Raw genomic sequence first — 18,266 nt, forward strand, 5'->3', positions numbered from 1 at the left:
TCCACCACTGATTACTTTATGCCCATGGCAACCATTACCGTATATTCAGGGAAAACACTCATGTGACCTTTTTATATGTTTTTCACTACTTACATTAAACTTTTTTACAAATTATTGTACTACTCACGTGGCCTTCTAAACAGCTCTTGTAAAAAAAACACAAGGCAAATCTTTCCGAATTGAGGATAATTAAGATGGAAGCTTTTAAATATTCAATGTACATATGGCATTCTAAAAAGAAAACTCACATCATCATCCCAATTCTTATTGGTTTTCCTTCTTTTTGAAAGTAATGACAAGTCAGTCTTTAGCTCGGTGTCAATTGTAGATACCAGACCATGGCAAATCCAAAAAACATAAATTGTACTAGTGCAAATGTTTTGTACAGTTTTTCCTACGTCTTTCTTAGCATGGCAAATTAAGATTGCATGTGTGCTTTGTTTTCGTTCTCTCTGTCACTTTTGTTTGGCATTTTAAATCTTTTTGTTCCGTATGGTTTGTTCTTCGTTACTTGATGGCAAATTTAGTTTTTCACTTTTTTTTTGAAAAAGAGGATGCATCCCGGCCTCTGCATCTGGACGATGCATGCAGCTATTTTATTAATTATTCACAAAGTTCTTACAGAGCTAATACATCAGCAAACCTAAAGCCACCATCTTGACAACACCTGTCGTTACTCCTATCCACGTGATGGAGGTGTGCCAAATGTTAGAGTCTAATACCAAACAGACATCACACCAACATCTAATTAACATCTAATGCCAGATGCCCTCTCAGTGGACTGGGTTACACACCGGTCCGGCGCACTTTCAGTGTGCACCACATGCGCACGCTGCAATGGCCGTCACTTCCTTCACCCACCGATCCATCCTCAGATCAGATACTGACGCATCGACCTTGCCAGGCCTCTCTGTCATCGACGCCACCACGGCGCCAGACAGCGTCGCCCTCCTGCACGAAATTTAGTTTTTCATGGATGGCAAATTTAGTTTTTATGTGCCTTCCCTGGACTTAGCATTGTTTTGTCAAACCGGTATGGCTATGCATCATGCAAATTTATGCTCTCCTATCATGGCAAATTCTATGTTGTACGATCGAGCAAACCTGCCGTCCTAAAATATTGATCTCTCCCTGTTGTAATAAACTACAGTACGATCGAGCAAACCGCTACAAGCCGGGTGAGGTGAGATGTGCGCAGACGTCTAACTAGGTAGCTCCGCCTCGGCCCCCTGCTGGTTTCCCAAGAGCTGCATGCATGCGGACATCGCGGCCATATCCTTTCCAATAATACTACACCTACGAAACCAACCTACTAAGAGTTACGTAACCTGCCTAACAAATCTATCGCCCCCCCTGATTTTCACCCGTGTGGCACATCCATCCATCCAATCGCAGTCCTACACATTGCCTATTACGTAAAATCTGTACGTAACTTTACCTAGGTGTAGCATTGCTCTATCCTTTCCTATGGCTGCATGCATGCGACTCAATCGTAGTACAGCTGCATCCGCGACTCTGTGCGAAAGATATACTTTGCCATATATATCGCCAACCTCCTGCGCTCATCATCAATGGAGCTACCAACGCCGAGAGCCATGTCATGGTTGCTGCTTCTCTGCCTAGTCGCCGCCGGCATATTGCAAGCTCCTGCGCAGCCAAACCCAGCAGGTATATATGCCGCTGAATGTATATTTACTTATGTCTATACTCCCTACTTTGACATTTTTGACGCAAATTACCCAGCAAGTATATATATATGCTGGTGAAATGTTCGCTAAATGGGTAGTCTAAATGAAAAGTTGTTAAATAGAGTAATTAGCATACAAAATTATCATAGCACAGGTGAAAACTTGAGATCGTTTTTTTTTTGACTCATACTGAAGCATCAAATACAAACACTATAATAAACACACACGTCCGACCTATGCATAACTAGAATGCACATAGTCAATACCATGGTTTGTACTGCATGCATGCAGGTTTCATAAGCATAGATTGTGGTCTCCCGGGAGAGACGGGCTACGTGAACAACATCACCACTCTATCCTACACCACGGACGCCAGCTTCATTGACGCCTACGCCGGCTAAACCACAACATCTCAACTAAGTACATGACCTCGACACTACCCAACAACTGGTGGTACACCCTGCGCAGCTTCCCCAGTGGGGCGCGCAACTGCTACACTCTCGGATTGCTCATGCCTGGGCTAAAATACCTGATCCGCGCCAAGTTCTTGTACGGCAACTACGATGGCCTCGATAGGCTACCTATCTCCTTTGACCTCTACGTGGGTGTTGACTTTTGGATGAGGGTGAACATCCAAGTATCCGGCAGGTGGGTGTTGGCGGAGGCCATCGTGATGGTGTCGTGTGATTCCCTACAGGTTTGCCTTGTGAACACGGGTGGCGGGGTGCCATTCATCTCTGCGCTAGATCTGAGGCCGCTGAGGAACAAAATCTACCCACAAGCCAACATGACACATGGCCTGGTTCTGGTCAACAGGATCAACTTCGGACCATACGATGGAAGTGCTGCTATCAGGTGAGAGTAAAATCTTAATTACTCTTATCACAAAATGCAATTGATCGATTGTTTCAACAGGTACCCTGATGATCCTTTCGACTGCATGTGGTTCCCTGCTTCTGGCGGTGCAACAGCTTACTGGGATGAGATATCAACGGAGATGAAGGTGGAAATTGGTGACGACCAATTCCAGCCACCCCAGGCAGTGATGCAGACAGCCATCACGCCGAAGAACTTCTCCAGCAACATAGAGTTCACCATGGACCTCCAGGGTTCCCCTAGTTACTGGTCCCTGGGGTACATTGAAATGATGTACTTCTCTGAACTAAAATCTCTCCCCAATAATACACTACGACAGTACACCATCTACCGGAATGGAGAAGAGACCACAACAGCCTACACTCCGCCGTACCTTGACGATGGTTACACCTACTCAGCTGAGCCATTTCATGCCAGACAGTACTTGTTGTCCATCAACGCCACGGCTAACTCAACGATGCCGCCCATCATAAACGCCCTCGAGCTATTCTCCATCATTCCAACCACCACCTTGGGCACCAACTCACAGGACGGTACGGTCATACACACATACATGAGCTATCTAGCTCACTGGTCATTATCCTCTATGCATGTTATGTTACTGAAAATTTATCTTTGGTTTTTATTTTAGCAGTGTCTGCCATCATGACCATCAAGGAGAGGTACCAGGTGCAGAAGAATTGGATGGGTGACCCATGCGTTCCCGATACTATGGTCTGGGATGGCCTAACATGCATCTATGCCAGTTCCAAGCCCCCAATTATCTCAAACGTGTAAGTAATTTATATCTCTACTCTACTCAGTTATGTTGTGATGTTGCGTCATAAAACTGATTAGCTGCTTTGATGTTAATATGTAGAAATGTCTCCTTCAGTGGTCTGAATTATACTATATCACCTGATTTTGCAAATCTCACGGATGTCCGACACTTGTACGTTATTTATGATACTCGTACTTCTACCCTTACTTGTACAATTCTTTTTGGCAAAAGTGGTAAAAGGAAATATTCGGTCTATATGTTGCAGGGATCTGTCAAACAACAACTTGATAGGTTCAATTCCAGACACCCTTTCACAATTACCGTCATTAATATTTTTGTAAGATTCGCAACTATTGTGATCCAGTTGATTTGAATGTTCCCATGTTGTTTATTTTCACTCATGACAATATTCTTTATTTTCTGTAGAGATCTCTCAAACAACAAGCTCAGTGGATCAATTCCCTTTGGACTTCTAAAAAAAGTTCAAGATGGCTCCTTGGATCTAAGGTGATTTCCCTCTGTTATTTCCGATAGCATCCAACCTGGTTCCCAGTAAGTTCGACTAAGCAACTTCATTTCATTTCCTTGTAGATATGGCAACAATCCTGACCTCTGTTCTAATGGGAATACATGCCATCCTACTGAAGGAGATAACAAACTAGCTATCCACATAGTAGTTCCGCTAGTTGTTATTGTGGCATTAGTGTTAGTGGCAATACTATGTTTTTGGTTACAAAGAAAAAGAAAGGAAGGTGAGTCTTTGGAATGAGGACAAAATTCTCTGCCCCTCGTCCCCATTTGTGAAAATGCATCCTTGATGTTTGTTATGGCATGTGTTGCCGACATAGGATCAATCAGAAACCCTGTGAAGGTGACGAATGACGGCGACTGGATTATTTCACTTCCACTTGAGAACCGTCAGTTCACATACATGGAACTGGAGGTGATTACGAACAACTTCCAACGACCGCTTGGAAGAGGAGGGTTTGGGTACGTCTTCCATGGCTCCCTGGAGAAGGGTACTGAGGTGGCAGTAAAGTTAAGGTCTCATTCTTCAAATCAGGGCGTCAAAGAGTTCCTTGCAGAGGTAGTTCTTGTTGGTAGACAGAAATTCGTACCAAGAAATTTCACTAACTCGTGATCTCTTGTCCAGGCTCATGTTTTAACACTTATTCATCACAAGAATCTTATGTCCATGATTGGTTACTGTAACGATGGGGGGCACATGGCACTTGTCTATGAGTACATGCCTCAAGGATCCCTAAAAGAGCATATTGCAGGTATGTATCTTGTGAATTTAACAATATAGCTTTAGAATTTGATCAGTATCTGCAATTTGAAGGGCAAACTGACCACCTGAATTTTCATTTAAGCCGAAGACTGACAACCTCAAAATACAAGGTTTTATCTCCTAGTTAGAGATGCGAGAGTCGATGCCATAAGCATAGTATTGATATATGACCCTTTTAAGTACCCATTGGTCTGAAATTTACAATGTCTATATATACTTGAAGGAGAAGACGGCAACATGCCATGCTTACCCTGGGAACGAAGACTTCGAGTAGCACTTGAAACGGCACAAGGTACACCATTGAAAATGCAGTGACCCACTGTTGAACACGTTGTGCTTGAAGAATCTTGAGCATTGGCTAGACTGGTGATGTGCAGGAGTGGTGTTAGACTATGTATAGCTTCTGTACCTATGTACGTATATGGTACATATTGTAACACAACCATTATATATAATAAGATAAGCCACCCCTAGAGGGTTGTGCTGGTTCCCCAAAACTTATTGTCTTACATGGTATCACGCTAGGTTACGATCGCTTCCGGTTCTAAACCCTAATACCCGCACCGCCGCCGCAGCCGCCGCCGCCTTCACCGCCGCCGCCGCGCCACCGATCGCGCCGCCGCCATGTCGAGCGCCGCCACCACCGGTTCCACTGTTGCGGGCTTCCTCCCGGCCTCTCTTGCGGCTCTGCTCAACCTACCGCTCGATGCCGTCTCTGTTCCGGCTCCGATCGGGACAAGGAGCATCGGCTCCGTCTTCTCCACGCCGCCGGCGCCCTCGCTTGGGCGTGACCTCGTGGTCCACACCGCGGCGCCGCCGTCCGCTGCGGACTCCGCAGGCGTCGTCCCGCCGCTCCTGCCGCAAGCGGATCACACTGCCCCGCTGGCGGGGTTGGCGGCGTCCGCCCCGGCCGCGGGCCTTGCGGCGTCCGCACCGGCCGCGAGCTTTGCGGCGCCCGCCCTGGCTGCGGTCCCGCCTCCTCCCGCATCGGCTTCGGTGCCTCCGGCTGCCTCCATGGTGTTTGCACCCCAGGCAGCCTCCTCGATGGGATTGTCTTCGCCGCCGTCGTTTCACTTCGGTCATCTCATCACCATCAAGCTCTCCGCCGACAACTACATCTTCTGGCGTGCGCAGGTTCTCCCGCTCTTGGGGAGTCACTACCTGCTAGGCTACGTCGACGGATCGCTTCCCTGCCCACCCGCGCTGGTAGACAGCGTGCACGGTCCGGTCTACAATCCGGCCCATCGCGTCTGGACGGGGCAGGACCAGGCGAACCTCTCCTCCATCCAGGGGTCGCTCTCGCCGGCAGTTGCTGGCCTTGTTGTCTTCGCGAAGACGTCTCATGAGGCCTGGACCATCCTTGAGCGCACCTTTGCAGCGCAGTCCCAGGCTCGTGTCTCTGCACTCCGTCGTCAGCTTGGAGAGTGTCAGAAGCTTGACTCCACTGCCACTGAGTTCTACAACAAGGTCAAGGGCCTCGCCGACACATTGGCCTCCATTGGACAGCCCCTCACCGACTCCGAGTTCAACTCGTTTATTGTCAATGGTCTTGATGAGGAGTATGATGCCTTAGTCGAGATCATCAACGAGCGGGGCAACTCGACACCCATGCTGGCACACGAGGTTTTCTCTCGGCTCCTTCTCACTGAGCAACGGGTCGAGACTCGCCGCACCAGGGGCACTGGCTCCCTCTCGGCCAACGCCGCCACCAAGGGTGGCCGCTCTTCTTCATCACCCCGGTCTCCCTTGGGGCTGCCACCGTCGCCCGCCTCGGTCCCCCCACCTACTGCGACCTTACCGGGGGCTGGCGGTCCACGTGTGTGTCAGCTTTGTGGCCGCGATGGGCACTGGGCCTCCAAGTGTCATAAGCGCTTCCAGCGAAGCTTCCTTGGTCTTGGCAATGACGGCAAAGATACACGCAACAATGCCCGTCAGGTCGCCATGGCTGATCGTCCCGCGCCGCAGAAGCAACAGGGACACACTCAGTCCTACTCCATCAATCCACACTGGTACATGGACTCTGGGGCGACAGAGCATCTAACCAGCGAGATGGGGAAGCTTCACACTCGTGAACCCTATCATGGCTCCGACAAGATCCACACCGCCAATGGAGCAGGTATGCACATCTCTCATATTGGTCAAGCATCTCTTCTCACTAGACATGCCAATAGGAGTCTTCAGCTTCGCAATGTTCTTCGAGTTCCATCTGTGACCCGTAATCTTCTTTCAGTTCCTAAACTCACACGTGATAATAATGTGCTTTGTGAATTTCACCCTTTTGATCTTTTTATTAAGGATCGGGGCACGAGGGACATTCTTCTTAGTGGGCGGTTGTGCCAGGGCCTCTACCGTCTGGAGCATCCTGGTGTCGCTCGTGTTTTCAGTGGAGTTCGGGTCTCTCCGTCACAGTGGCATGCTCATCTTGGTCAACTGAACACACCTATTGTCCGTCATATTTTGCGTCGTCATGAGCTTCCTAGTTTGTCTAGTCATAAAGATGTAGCAGTGTGTGATGCTTGTCAGCAGGGGAAGAGTCATCAACTTCCTTTTTCGGAGTCCAGTCATGAGGTGAAACATCCTTTAGAACTTGTGTTTTCAGATGTATGGGGTCCTGCTCAGACTTCTGTCAGTGGTCATAATTACTATATCAGTTTCGTTGATGCTTATAGTCGCTTTACCTGGCTTTACCTTATTAAACGCAAATCTGATGTGTTTGATATTTTTGTTCAGTTTCAAAAACATGTTGAACGTCTTCTCAAGCACAAAATTGTTCATGTCCAGTCAGACTGGGGGGGCGAGTATCGCAACCTCAACTCTTTCTTTCAGTCGCTTGGGATAGCTCATCGTTTAGCATGTCCACATACACATCAGCAGAATGGTTCAGTCGAACGTAAGCATCGTCATATTGTTGAAGCTAGTCTTACTCTTTTGGCCCATGCATCTGTTCCGTTTCGGTTTTGGAGTGATGCTTTCACCACTGCATGCTTTCTCATCAACCGTACTCCTACTCGTGTTTTAAACATGAAGACTCCCATTGAGGTTCTCCTTAATGAACAACCTGATTATACCTTTCTCAAGGTATTTGGGTGTGCTTGCTGGCCGCATCTTCGTCCATATAACAAGCGCAAGCTTGAGTTTCGTTCTAAGAAGTGTGTTTTTCTTGGCTATAGCTCTCTTCATAAAGGTTACAAATGTCTTCATGTTCCCACTAATCGTGTCTATATATCTCGGGACGTCGTGTTTGATGAGCATGTTTTTCCCTTTGCCAACCTTCCTGTGTCCACTGTCGAACCACCATCCCTGCATTCATCCTCTGTTGCTTCTGACCAATTTGATGATGTTGCATACTCTCCTTTGTTGTTACCTAACCATGGTGCAGGAACCGGACGTGGAGCTCGTTTGGAGCTGTTGGAGGATTCACCATCATCATCGTCGTCTTCTGGTGGGCACGTCGATCGCCCTATGTTGCATGGCATCGATTCGCGTGCCCATGCATGGTCACCCGACGAGCCCGTCGCGCCGAGCATCTCCACTGCTCGGTCCGTTTCGCCAGCGGCCGCCGAGTCGCCCGCGGCTCGGCCCGTCACGCCGTCTTCGCCCGCGGCTCGGGTCCTCACGTCGCCTTCATCAGCGGATCGGCCCGCGACACTGGCCGCGCCACGGCCCACTATGCCAAGCTCGCCATCGGCCCGGTCTGTGATGCCGGAGTCGCCAGCTGCTTCGTCTGCTCTGCCGGTTTCACCGGTGGGTCGGCCTTCTTCGCCAACCGAGTCCGAGGCTACCGTGACTGGCTCCTCGTCACCGGCTGACTCGTCAACGTCACTGTCCTCCAGCCCGTTGCAGGCTGCTCCGTCGACCTCGGTGGTTCCTGTGTCCCGACCACATACACGCAGTCGCAGTGGCATTTTCAAACCTAAGGAACGTAAGGATGGCACGGTTGCTTGGTTGGCTGCTTGTTTGGCTGCTGCTGTTGCGGATCCATCTTCTGAGCTTCGCTCATATCAGGCTGCCCTGCGCATTCCACATTGGCGAGAGGCTATGGAGCAGGAGTTTCATGCTCTTCTTCGTAACAAGACATGGACTCTCGTTCCTCCACCACCACGGGTAAATGTTATTGACTCAAAATGGGTATTCAAAGTGAAGAAGCATTCGGATGGATCTATTGAGCGTTACAAAGCGCGACTTGTTGCTCGCGGTTTTCGGCAGCGTCATGGTCTTGACTATGAGGACACCTTCAGTCCTGTCGTCAAGCCTACCACTATTCGGCTTCTTCTCTCCATTGCTGTTTCTCGTGGTTGGTCACTTCGTCAACTTGATATGCAGAATGCTTTTCTACATGGATTTTTGGAGGAAGAGGTTTATATGAAACAGCCGCCTGGTTTCTCTGATCCTGATCGTCCTGACTATATTTGTCATCTTTCCAAAGCACTATATGGTTTGAAGCAAGCTCCTCGTGCCTGGCATGCCCGCCTTGCCTCTGCCCTTCGTGCTCATGGGTTTGTGCCGTCTACTGCTGACACTTCGTTATTTCTTCTACAGAAGCCAGAAGTCACTATGTATCTTTTGGTATATGTCGATGATATTATCCTTGTCAGCTCTTCTCAGTATGCTGCTGATGCTCTTGTCTGCTCTCTTGGTGCTGATTTTGCGGTCAAAGATCTTGGGAAGCTTCACTACTTTCTTGGAGTTGAGGTCACTTCTCGTGCTACTGGTCTTGTCCTTACGCAGAAGAAGTACTCCTTGGAGTTGTTACAGAGAGCTGGCATGCTGAAGTGCAAACCGACCACCACACCCATGTCATCTACCGACAAGATAACAGCTGTTGATGGTGAGCTTTTGTCTCCTGCGGATGCCACAGAGTACAGGAGCATTGTTGGTGGACTTCAGTACTTGACGATCACGAGACCAGATATCTCTTATGCTGTTAACAGGGTTTGTCAGTATCTTCAGGCTCCCAGAGATACTCATTGGGCTGCTGTTAAACGCATTCTTTGTTATGTTCAGTTCACCCTGACATTTGGTATGCATATTCGGCCGACTTCCTCTCGGGTCCTTTCGGCCTTCTCTGATGCAGATTGGGCTGGTAGCCCAGATGACAGGCGATCCACGGGGGGTTATGCAGTATTCTTTGGCTCTAATTTGATCGCCTGGAGTGCTCGGAAACAGGCTACTGTGTCACGTAGCAGTACTGAAGCTGAGTACAAGGTTGTGGCTAATGCTACTGCAGAGATTATTTGGGTGCAGTCTTTGCTTCAGGAGTTGGGTTTGTCTCAACCACAGCCTCCTATTCTTTGGTGTGATAACATCGGTGCTACATACCTTTCTGCAAATCCAGTATTTCATGCCCGAATGAAACACATTGAAGTTGACTATCACTTTGTACAGGAACGTGTATCACAGAAGCAACTCCAGATCAAGTTTATCTCATCTAAGGATCAACTTGCAGACATCTTCACTAAGCCTTTACCACTGCCACAGTTTGAGGCTTGTAGGCGCAATCTTACCCTTCTCAGTTCTTTAGAAAGTGGCTAAGATTGAGGGAGGGTGTTAGACTATGTATAGCTTCTGTACCTATGTACGTATATGGTACATATTGTAACACAATCATTATATATAATGAGATAAGCCACCCCTAGAGGGTTGTGCTGGTTCCCCAAAACTTATTGTCTTACAAGTGGAGTACCTTCACAAGGGATGTAGCCCACCTATAATTCACAGGGATGTGAAAACCACCAACATCTTGTTAAACGCAAGGCTGGAGGCCAAGATTGCCGATTTTGGCTTGTCCAAGGCTTTCAACTGCGAGGATGACACCCACGTATCAACTAACACATTTGCAGGCACACTTGGATATGCAGCTCCAGAGTACGTCGATCTCTTCCGCTCTCCTCCAAAATAACCTCTATGCATGAAGTGTTTTTCTGAGTGAACGCACATGCATACAGGTATCAAAGAACAATGCAGCCGTCGACCAAGAGTGACGTGTACAGCTTTGGTGTTGTGCTGCTAGAGCTCGTCACTGGGAAGCCAGCCATGGTACGCAATCCCGAGTCCATGATGAGAACCGAACCTCGTTGTGAGATCCGATCCGTTGTTGTGGCCCGACCTTTCACGGTACTCCACCTTCAGTAACAGTAACCTCTCGCCCGCGCACGCGATGCACACGAAGTAGAGGGTTTGAACCTTGCGGCTCAGCACGAGAGAAACAATCTGGACGACGGCACCTCACGCGCAAAACAATTTCCTCACAAAAATCGCAATAAAGAGGTTTTCTAAAGCTACCTCAAAAACTTGATACGGGTGTCTACCCCTGAAAACACATCTGTCTATTTCATATCAAAATATAACCTCAGTTTTACATGGTCGCACCTTTGGCCTTTATAGGCTGCACACACGCACAAAAAAAGATAAAAGGAAACTCTAAACCGAACCTGAAACTTCTCCCGAGACCCACAAGGTTACATGCCTTATTTTTAGCATGCAATCTGTTACAAGGAATATCTAATTCTAAATATGCTTGGACTATAATTTGGTGCGCCATTATTTCCTTTAATTGTTCTGGTGGACCCCATCCGACTTCCTTCAAACATAGCAGACTCCACACGCTCCATGGCACGTTTGCACTTGCGTGATATTTGTGCGGCTGAAACAAGAACATAAATCCTAGTACCTTGATTCTTCGTTTAACTCCTTCCATATCTCCGATTAAATAGCCATAATTCTTGGTTGCATGCACCCAATGAATTTTGCCTCCTACAATTAAAACAGAATAGCATTCTATGCTGGCTTTTATCTCATATTTTTCTCTCTTTATTTCTTGCACCATTGTACGCATGTCAAATTCTGAAATAAATCTTATCTGGTTTTGAGCTTGGACTTGTTTCTTCTTTCGGCCTATATTAATTCTGTCCGATGCATCGACGTGCATGCAGGTATTAGCTAGTGTATGCTCATCTTCATTACTTGGCCGTAGATACTCCAGTGTAGATGCATTGTACTTTCGGACAACACCGGTTTCAGATGAAACATCGATGACCTTACTGTTTTTATTACGAAGGGTCGTATCATCATCTCCCCCTTGAATCGAAATCGTCCTCGGTTTCGAGTCAATTTCTTCAACAATATTTTTATTTGCAGACTGAACGACCACCGTAAAATTTTCGATAGCTTTGACCCTCTTCTTTTCTACTTCTGATGCGGCATGAGCAATATCTCGCTTCTGACGATCCGCCCTATACTGATCAAATGTGTATGAGTCAAGCGGTACATACTGTCCTCCATGAGCAAAAGAAAATTCTCCCACTGAATGATATGTTAATTGTCTTTTATCCGTCCATGGTTTTCCTAGCATTATCGAACATGTATGCATGTGCATAGGAAGAACATCACACAAGACCAGATCACCATATCCGCATAAACTGAACTGTACCTCGACGCGATGTATAATCTTGACAAACTTGTCCTTCCACCAAAGCTCATATGGTTCTAGATGTTCAATCAACGGCAGGTTCAAAGCATCAACCATAGTCCGACTCACCAAATTCATCCCAGAATAGCAATTCATCAAGGTTGAATAACTCGCCGGCCCTACACGCACACGCGTAAAGCATTGGTACCACGGCAAGGCATGCAATGGATCCTTCTCCACCGACATCATCAATTGTGAGCTACAATCTTTCCTCATGATAAAAAAAATCCAATAGAACTCGAAGAAAAATATTGTACCGTGAATAACCTTGCTCTGAATACCACCTGATGAGAACCGAACCTCGTTGTGAGATCCGATCCGTTGTTGTGGCCCGACCTTTCACGGTACTCCACCTTCAGTAACAGTAACCTCTCGCCCGCGCACGCGATGCACACGAAGTAGAGGGTTTGAACCTTGCGGCTCAGCACGAGAGAAACAATCTGGACGACGGCACCTCACGCGCAAAACAATTTCCTCACAAAAATCGCAATAAAGAGGTTTTCTAAAGCTACCTCAAAAACTTGATACGGGTGTCTACCCCTGAAAACACATCTGTCTATTTCATATCAAAATATAACCTCAGTTTTACATGGTCGCACCTTTGGCCTTTATAGGCTGCACACACGCACAAAAAAAGATAAAAGGAAACTCTAAACCGAACCTGAAACTTCTCCCGAGACCCACAAGGTTACATGCCTTATTTTTAGCATGCAATCTGTTACAAGGAATATCTAATTCTAAATATGCTTGGACTATAATTTGGTGCGTCATTATGTCCTTTAATTGTTCTGGTGGACCCCATCCGACTTCCTTCAAACATAGCAGACTCCACACGCTCCATGGCACGTTTGCACTTGCGTGATATTTGTGCGGCTGAAACAAGAACATAAATCCTAGTACCTTGATTCTTCGTCTAACTCCTTCCATATCTCCGATTAAATAGCCATAATTCTTGGTTGCATGCACCGAATGGATTTTGCCTCCTACAACTAAAACAGAATAGCATTCTATGCTGGCTTTTATCTCATATTTTTCTCTCTTTATTTCTTGCACCATTGTACGCATGTCAAATTCTGAAATAAATCTTATCTGGTTCTGAGCTTGGACTTGTTTCTTCTTTCGGCCTATATTAATTCTGTCCGATGCATCGACGTGCATGCAGGTATTAGCTAGTGTATGCTCATCTTCATTACTTGGCCGTAGATACTCCAGTGTAGATGCATTGTACTTTCGGACAACACCGGCTTCAGATGAAACATCGATGACCTTACTGTTTTTATTACGAAGGGTCGTATCATCATCTCCCCCTTGAATCGAAACCGTCCTCGGTTTCGAGTCAATTTCTTCAACAATATTTTTATTTGCAGACTGAACGACCACCGTAAAATTTTCGATAGCTTTGACCCTCTTCTTTTCTACTTCTGATGCGGCATGAGCAATATCTCGCTTCTGACGATCCGCCCTATACTGATCAAATGTGTATGAGTCAAGCGGTACATACTGTCCTCCATGAGCAAAAGAAAATTCTCCCACTGAATGATATGTTAATTGTCTTTTATCCGTCCATGGTTTTCCTAGCATTATCGAACATGTATGCATGTGCATAGGAAGAACATCACACAAGACCAGATCACCATATCCGCATAAACTGAACTGTACCTCGACGCGATGTATAATCTTGACAAACTTGTCCTTCCACCAAAGCTCATATGGTTCTAGATGTTCAATCAACGGCAGGTTCAAAGCATCAACCATAGTCCGACTCACCAAATTCATCCCAGAATAGCAATTCATCAAGGTTGAACAACTCGCCGGCCCTACACGCACACGCGTAAAGCATTGGTACCACGGCAAGGCATGCAATGGATCCTTCTCCACCGACATCATCAATTGCGAGCTACAATCTTTCCTCATGATAAAAAAAATCCAATAGAACTCGAAGAAAAATAGTGTACCGTGAATAACCTTGCTCTGAATACCACCTGATGAGAACCGAACCTCGTTGTGAGATCCGATCCGTTGTTGTGGCCCGACCTTTCACGGTACTCCACCTTCAGTAACAGTAACCTCTCGCCCGCGCACGCGATGCACACGAAGTAGAGGGTTTGAACCTTGCGGCTCAGCACGAGAGAAACAATCTGGACGACGGCACCTCACGCGCAAAACAATTTCCTCACAAAAATCGCAATAAAGAGGTTTTCTAAAGCTACCTCAAAAACTTGATACGGGTGTCTACCCCTGAAAACACATCTGTCTATTTCATATCAAAATATAACCTCAGTTTTACATGGTCGCACCTTTGGCCTTTATAGGCTGCACACACGCACAAAAAAAGATAAAAGGAAACTCTAAACCGAACCTGAAACTTCTCCCGAGACCCACAAGGTTACATGCCTTATTTTTAGCATGCAATCTGTTACAAGGAATATCTAATTCTAAATATGCTTGGACTATAATTTGGTGCGCCATTATTTCCTTTAATTGTTCTGGTGGACCCCATCCGACTTCCTTCAAACATAGCAGACTCCACACGCTCCATGGCACGTTTGCACTTGCGTGATATTTGTGCGGCTGAAACAAGAACATAAATCCTAGTACCTTGATTCTTCGTCTAACTCCTTCCATATCTCCGATTAAATAGCCATAATTCTTGGTTGCATGCACCGAATGGATTTTGCCTCCTACAATTAAAACAGAATAGCATTCTATGCTGGCTTTTATCTCATATTTTTCTCTCTTTATTTCTTGCACCATTGTACGCATGTCAAATTCTGAAATAAATCTTATCTGGTTCTGAGCTTGGACTTGTTTCTTCTTTCGGCTTATATTAATTCTGTCCGATGCATCGACGTGCATGCAGGTATTAGCTAGTGTATGCTCATCTTCATTACTTGGCCGTAGATACTCCAGTGTAGATGCATTGTACTTTCGGACAACACCGGCTTCAGATGAAACATCGATGACCTTACTGTTTTTATTACGAAGGGTCGTATCAGTCCATCCCCCTCATCAACTAGGCACGACAGCGGCTTGCATGGGGCGACATTGAGGGTGTGGTGGACACACGTATGCAAGGTGATCATGACATCAATGCTGTTTGGAAGACTACGGAGATTGCACTCAAGTGCACTGAGCAATCACCCCTGCAACGGCCCTCCATGACTGATGTCGTGATGCAGCTACAGGAGTGCCTCGATCTCGAGGAAGGCTTCGAACGAGGTGACAATGGATTCTACACCGATAGTAGCAATGGTGGAATGAACCCAAACATGGGTTACAACATTACCACTAACCAATCCACTGATGTGAGCCAGAATAACTCTGCTTTGAGATAAAGCTTGATTATAGTAGAGGGTCACCAGTGGATACATGTCTTGCAGCTACACGATGAAGGAATCTTTGCCAATCCTGTCCAATAGCCACCATGAATTCTCTTCTTGCATGATCAGATTTCTATGAGATTTTTAAACATGCTTTCTATTCTTAAGTGAGTAATGTTCTTACCATATGAAGTGCCTACTTCAATTATTTTCCACGTAAGTTCCCCTCAGTTTGTGAATCTTTTCTGAATTAACTCCTCGGTATCCATACTTCGAATCAGCCTCATTCAGACTCAGAACTGAAAAGCACATTGTGGATATGATATTCAGGATCATAGCTTAGAGAGCTACCAGTCAGGGGTGCTACACTGCTTCAATTTCTCTTGCGTAGTTTCGGAAAAAAAGTTAGTCAAGTGGATCGTGGAGGTGAATGCATTTTAGGCGGACAAGACCGCAGCCCATGGGGAGAGAAGTCGTGGGAAAAGGAATGTGCACTCAACGAAGCGGTTTCCAATTGCACACGATGTTGGGCATAATCAGATTGCTCGATATGGGATTTGATAGCGTGTCAACTAATTCGGCATAGCCAAACCAGACACGATTTCATGTTATCTTTTATCTCTGTAAATGATTTTATGTTAGAGGCCAACGAAACAAACACGTAAGTGCTGACGTTTCACTCAACCATGCAAGCCATGTTTAACTTCACCTGGCATATGTATTAAGGGGGAAAAGCTGCTTCTTTATTTTACATCAACCAAATCGCCACCACAGTAACCATGCTACAGCTACTCAAGTGCAAGCTGCAAATTCTTTTCATTCTAACTCTTTTCAGAAAATGAGGGTTACCCCCGGCCTCTGCATCACGCGATGCACATAGCCATTTTATTTATCAAAGTAGCCACTCCTTTCATTCTAACTGGATGGTGCATCAGAATTGGGAGCCCTTTTTTGGTGGCAGGTAAAGAGGGGTTGGCCTCTACGTTATTTCGCCTTGATCAGCTGAAGCTAGAGACCCCCATCATCAAGAAGAATCCGCCTCTCGTGAACAAAACAAAACAGGGTTGCAGATTGTTTAGCGAGTTTTGGAAGTAGCAGGGATAGCACTGTGTGTTGGCTTAACCAACCTCCCCCTTGTATTGTTGAACTAGTTGCTACCGATTGTAATCCTGTGAATCTGAAATAAATACCCTACTTTTCATCGCGAAAGAAAAAAAAAAGGAATCCGCCAAATCCATTTCATGAGTATCCCTGTATGTTTGTCCTCCACGAGTCCATAATACTTGCTCCTTTGGTCTATAGATGTGAGCCCATTTAATCTGGTCTCGTTATATAAGAGCACATCTACAGTTGGACATTTGCCAAAAAAAAAATCTACAGTAGGACATGTCAAATGCAGCCCCTTATATGTCCGCGGACACGTCCGGGCGTGTTCGTGAAAAGTGACTAGATAATCTTTAAATCCACGCGTCCATAGCAGCGTATCTCATCGGCACCCTACATCCGTACGAAATCATGCAACATAGAATGTAGATCACCATACGGGCAAAATCGACAAGAAACGGACTTAAACCGATAGCAAGCGGGCGTAAATTCACATATAAACATCACCAAAAGATCGGTCATAGTTCACACAGTTCAAAACTACCCGGCAAATGCTAACTAGATACTAAGAGGTAGATACTACGAGCTAGATATGAGAAGGGGCAGCTTCATCACTTCCTCATCCGCCCTTTGCCCTTCTTGTCGTCCCGCTATTGTAGGCGTCCGCGACAGGAGGTGGGTCGATGTCGGAGCGGAGTTGGACCCGTCATCGTCGGAGGAATCGGAGATGACAACGTAGCCCTGCAAGCGCCCGACTATGCGGTCATGTCTGTGCATGAGGTTGGCCACCCTTGCCGCCTCCGCCGCTACCCCTGTCGCCTCTCGCTCGGACTGCTCAATGCCGAGCCAGAGCTGCTTGGCATTGTTCCTCCGGAGCCGTTAGGCGTCTGTCTCCGTCGTGGTAAGTGACTGATGGTACACGCACTGGAGGAAACGCTCATCCTCCTCGGGCACCGGCATCATGTGGCGGCGGACTGCACAACCGCATCGGACACGGCCCAATCTTCCTTGCCCTCTTCCTCCCACGGGGGGTGGCGCGTGACTGTGATTCCGGAGTCCGCACGTGGTGCCGGCGGAGCGGGAACTAGAACCCACCGCTATCCGCGCGAAGCAGGGGCCGAAGATTGAGGAGGCTGTCGGACGGGCGACGCCGATTGAGCTGCCCTCGCAGATACACGCACGGGGCGGGAAGGGCCGGCGCTGGCATTGGCGCTGCGGCGACGGGCGGCATCGCACCAGAATCGGAGCTACCGCATTTCTCGACCCGCGAGCGCTCCAGCGCGATACAGACCGCCAACTCGTCCTCGTCTCTGGAGCAACCATCAGAGTGGCCGCCGGCGCTGGGATTGGACGGATTAGAAAAAGGCGAGCAGAGCAGAGTAAAGTGGAATGAAGTGAGCCTAGAGCTTGCTCCGGAAAGAGATTTTGTGGAGTCGAGTGGTCGGACGGACGTGGCGTATGCGCCCGGGCGTGCCCGGGCCTCCTCATACTGCCTTAGATTTGGGCTGGATATGAGGGGTGCCGGCCAGCCGGGCGTTTGAGGCTGGTTTGGGGCGTCCGGTTGGGTAGCATTTTCGTCATCTGTCAGTGATCGATCCGTCCGTCCGCCCGGGTGTTTGAGACGGGTTTGAGACACCCGGCTGTACAACTAACAGAGTTCTTTTTACATGAACAGAGTTTGTTTTTGCCCTCAAAAAATAGTGAAAAATAACAAGCCCTAATCTTGTGTGGGACCCATGTGCTAGAGACTGGAGAGCAG

At 47.2% G+C, this 18,266-nt stretch overlaps 1 pseudogene; it reads left to right on the forward strand.

Annotated features, from left to right (window-relative positions):
- The first annotated feature begins 1,571 nt into the window (after positions 1-1,571).
- On the forward strand, positions 1,572-15,474 carry LOC119289309 (annotated as a pseudogene).
- The last annotated feature ends 2,792 nt before the right edge of the window (positions 15,475-18,266 follow it).

The sequence above is a fragment of the Triticum dicoccoides genome, chromosome 4A (assembly GCF_002162155.2).
Source record: "Triticum dicoccoides isolate Atlit2015 ecotype Zavitan chromosome 4A, WEW_v2.0, whole genome shotgun sequence".
Lineage (NCBI taxonomy): Eukaryota > Viridiplantae > Streptophyta > Magnoliopsida > Poales > Poaceae > Triticum > Triticum dicoccoides.